This window comes from Theobroma cacao, chromosome 1 (assembly GCF_053813885.1).
Source record: "Theobroma cacao isolate CCN51 chromosome 1, ASM5381388v1, whole genome shotgun sequence".
Lineage (NCBI taxonomy): Eukaryota > Viridiplantae > Streptophyta > Magnoliopsida > Malvales > Malvaceae > Theobroma > Theobroma cacao.
In genome coordinates this window covers 29960807-29965698 of record NC_142639.1, presented here as the reverse complement: position 1 = coordinate 29965698, position 4892 = coordinate 29960807, and the positions used below count along the sequence as shown (strand labels likewise).

Sequence of the window (4892 nt, the reverse complement as noted above, 5' to 3'; positions counted from 1 at the left end):
AATTGTTTAAATACTTGTTATACATGTTATAAGTCATAGTCATGCATCATGATGTAAATTGAATATGTTTAAGCATATTAAAGGCATGATTCTTCAAATGAGCGTTTCAACTTTTTAGCACTTGTGAACAATGAGCAATAAAAGCCAAAATTTGAGTTCACGTGTTTTTCTTGAAGAATCTTTGATCATACATCTCTAAAATGATGTTTTAACATGGTTGAAATGAAATTCTAAATTGTTCTCACATAAATCCATGTTTTGAGATCATTATACCTTAGAATATTGCATGTTTTGCACCTTTCTTTGGATTTTCAATATGCAGGAATCAAGCATAATTGACTCTTTAGCATTACTAGTTGACTATTGTAGAACAAAATGCAAACAATGCTACTGGACCCAAGGGATATGTAGTTGACTCTTGAGTGCTCTAAAACCAAAATGGACAGGTTTTGAGTTCCAAAATGTCTTTTTACTTTACATCTTGTCCATTACAATATTTTCTTCCTTATATTTTGTCACGACCCGGTACTCCCCTCGAGCCCGTGACAACCGCGACGGTGTCCCGATAGACACTTATTGCCCGGAATGTCAACCCGAAACCCCGCAAGGCTTTACTATCAGTTTCTCTGTTCCCTTGTGAGCAACCATTGTCAAATATCGTGTTCTAAAATATTTTAAGCTGTTTCCAACTTTAAACAAATAAAATATTAATTTTTCATCTCACAAGGGTATTTTGGTCATTTTTCTCAAAAATTTTAAAACTAGCTAAAATATAATATACAAGTACAAAACACACAATTCATATTCAAAATGAGTTTAAAAGTCTAAAATCTTCATTTAAAACGAAATTATGGTTATTTGAATATAATAAGAAAATAAAAGAAATATTAAGTAAAATATTCTATTTTCTTATAAAACAATATTTATAGAGTTATACGTGAATAATTTTTATAACGTAAAAGCTAAATAAATTTATACATACTTAAATACAGTAAGCCAAAATATTTAATTTAATTTACAATAACAAGAGTGCCCCCGAATAAACAAAAGTAAAGAGGACTGTGAACCTACGGTTTGGAAAATGCAGATCCCACTGTAGTCCTCGATGAGATCAGCTATATACAGTCTATACTGAACCTGAAATGGGTGGAAAGGAGGGTGGTGAGATTATAAAATCCCAATGAGTAAACAAACATCATCATAAACATCTAGAGTTGAGTACATGGAGACAATAAAATAAATCATCATAAACTGGGTTATAGCATTAGAACACATTTTGTTCAAAACACGTAAAGAGGCTTATGAATCTCATAAAAATCTAGGCTTGTGCCATAAATCCATTCTCGGGGACACCTTGGCCGAGGCATCCTACCGAGACTGCCAAGGCTATTAAAATTCACATTTCACATAAATCATGTTTTTGTTTTGAAAACATAGCCGTTCCTTGGCGTTGGTTGAGTTCCCCCTCACGTGGTGGTTTAGCGTGAAGTGAACCCTAAACTTTACCCCAGGAGATACCCTACGCGCCTCTCCGTTCGAGGTAAGAATATAATGGGGTTTACCGTGCCCCTCTAAAAGGCTGGTCCACAGAAACCCCCTACTGCAGTGATTAATTAATATATAATCCACCATATAATAAAACTCAATAACATGATATGTCAATTTTGTAATTCGTAGTTTTTCAAGGTAACCAAACAATTCGCATTTCAATACAATTGCCAACTAGCCAATCATGCTCGATTTATCATAAGCCAGTTAATTTAAACAATCAAATTGCCACAATTAACAGTCTCCGTGTACTCTATTTTTCAAAATCACTATTAATTTCAAAACAATTTATAATTTAATTTCATTGAAACTCATTTATTCATAAAACATGAAAATTTATCTTTTTAAATTCCTTTTTCCATAGAATTCATGAAAGCATTTAAAAACCACCCTAGATAATTAAAATGACAGTAAGTTTACTCACTATGTCTAGAATGCAGACTTTCGAAGCACTCTGTCTACTGGTCCTCGGATGCAATTTCCTTGCCTTTATCGGAGGACTCACCACCTTGACACAATACAAAATCGAGAGTTTCACCAAGTTGGTACTAAATCAAAATTAAACTAATTTAGATTACCAATGCATGATATGGAATGCAAAAATGCACTGGTAACTATCTAAACCCGGTATTGGCCTAATTCGTCTTATCACCCGATTAAATTCCTAACGGGTCCGTTTAAACTCCAATTTAATTCTTTTCAGTTTCTATACCTCAATTGCACCCAAATTAACCTAATGTCCCTCAGTGTGGCACAAATTATCAGTCCCAACAGCAAATTACGAAAATACCCCTAGTGGGTAAAAATTCATATTTTTGCTCCGAAAATTCCCATTATTTTTCTAGGCTCATAATTCATCATTCCTTAACCAATTCTCCTAGAATAAAATCAAACTCATCCTCACTCACTACATGGTAAATTCAGCCATTAATGGTTGGGGGAGAAAATAAATTCTTTTCTTGTTGTTTTGTTTCTAAATATGCTAAACTAACTAAAAACACTAACATAAATTAAAATCAAATAAATCCAACAACTTTCTCTCTCCTAACCCATTTTTTCAGAATTGAATTCATCATGAAAACATGTAATTTAATCATGGAAAATAAAGAGAAATGCTTGGGAATAAGAAAACTCAAGCTTAATAGAAAAAACTAACCTTTTTCACTTAATTTCCTTGAAAATTCACACTTTTTCTTTGATTTTCTCTCTCTAGGGTTTTGTTTTTGTTTTCTCTCTCTTCTTGCTCGTTTGGCCGGCCATGGGGTGGAAGATGGGCTGATTTTGTGCCTTTTAAAAAGGAAAATAATAAATTAATAAAGGCATGACACATGGCATCATGTCATTGGCCCGTTTTTAAAATTTTAAAAATTTAAACATTTTATCCCCACCACATGTTTAGTCAAGGGTCAAAGATGAAGACAAAGGAAGACCATGTGCTGGAAAAAATATCCTGGTGGTGGAAAATTACAATTTTGCCCCTGAGGTGGCAAAATTACCATTTTACCCCTATACTCCAAATTATACCGAAATTAAAATTTTTCACTTCTAAACCTCAAATCATACTTCAATAAGTCAAATTATACTCTAATAAGTCAAATGGGGTCAAAAAAATCTTTTCTAAAATTCCCATTTTGTCCCCAAGTGGCAAATGACCATTTTGCCCCTAGTTAGGAAAAATTCCGATTTGACTCCAAATTGATCCTCAAACTCCAAATTACCATTTTAAGTCATCCATGAACTGTGAAACTCTTAATCTCACCTTAAAATTCCTATTTGATATACTTCGAGGATTAAATAAATTTTGTTGTACCTCTAGGTACAATACCGACTTTTGTAAATTTTTCGGGACTCTCCTAGCATGCAATCATGCTATCATCACATGTATGTCATGAATAGTATTTTATAAGGTCGGGCTTTACATATTTTGTTTTTCAAAGATGATTCTTAACTTTTAAAAACATGCAACATGAATACTCTCATGATCATTTGGTGCAAGTCATGTTCTTGAAATTGCAAAACTTACTGAAAAATGGGAAATCTTTTTTGATGAAATAAATCTATCTATTCCCAAGCATGACACTCATATTGATTCCATAAATTCTCATGTAGTTGCAATGACAAAATAGAAATATGAGAAATTATTCATCAATTTTTAAATTTGTTAATTCGATTGGATTTTCATGTGCTTATATTAAAAATATCTTCTCATGAAAATTGAAATGTTCAAATGCTAATCTAGGAACAATTCTTGAAATATATTTTACGTTTGTGCTTAAATGATTGTTTCAAAATTGATTTCTTGATTATGCATACAAATTTGATTAAGATGAACTCATCAAACTTAATGAAAATATTATTGGTTCATTTACTATATTAGTCAAGACACATCCTTATATGATTTTTCTTTATGCTTGACCTTAAGGTTTGAAGTCTAAAACTTGACTTGAGCTATACATTTGAACATGAATATAATTGTCAAGTTTGATCATGGCATATATTGTGAGTTGACATAGTTGAAATTTATTTTGAATATGCATTTAAATGTTAACTATGTCTTCATTGAGCCTTAACGTTTACATGATCTAAAGATTTTGTGTGCATCCAACTTTAGCTTACAGGTCACCATAAACAACTTGACATGTCAAATAGAATATGGCCTATAGCTTTAGTTAGCAATGAATGCCTAATGTGCTTTGATTAAATATCTCTTTTTTTGAATCTTGATAATTGGTATTCATTGATGATTGAATGTTCACTTTGAATATATTCATGAGTTGAGTGCTTTACTTTCAATATTCTATAACAATTTATATCACCCTTGAATCATGAATTATTGAGAAATTGTATGTACTTTGAACTTCAATGGTTGCATATTTTTTCAATGGGTATATGTCTATATTGAACTCATGCTTGCATTTTGATGAACGAAATTGGAATCATGATTAAGGAAGATAGCCATGTTATTTCTTGTAATCATGTTTGTGCTTATTTGATCATAACTTTCATACATGATTGCAATAAATGCAAAATGCTTTAGTCATGCTTCATTAATAATGATATGCCTTTTGTGAAAGTTCTCCTTGAATTGACAATTTCATATATAATATGGAGAATACATCTTGCAATGTTTGCTTCAAAATGATTTGGATGAATGACCGCTTGAAATTGATTGGGAAGAATACTCACTAAAAATGCTTAATGATGATATTTTTTAATTTCTCCTTAAGTTGCTATTTTCATTTATGAATTAGGGAATTTCTTGGAAATGCTTGATTGATATTACTTGGCTGATTGATATTGGGAATAAATAATGAATGTTTGATGATGATTAATAATACTTGATG

At 31.5% G+C, this 4892-nt stretch overlaps 1 long non-coding RNA gene across 1 annotated transcript; it reads right to left on the bottom strand.

Moving 5' to 3' along the window:
* Window positions 1-1105: 1105 nt before the first annotated feature.
* Window positions 1106-2793, bottom strand: LOC148764715 (uncharacterized). Its single transcript, XR_016024288.1, has 3 exons — window positions 2705-2793; window positions 1973-2056; window positions 1106-1137 (listed from the first exon to the last, which is right to left on the bottom strand). It is a non-coding gene; the product is annotated as an uncharacterized LOC148764715 (long non-coding RNA).
* Window positions 2794-4892: the final 2099 nt, after the last annotated feature.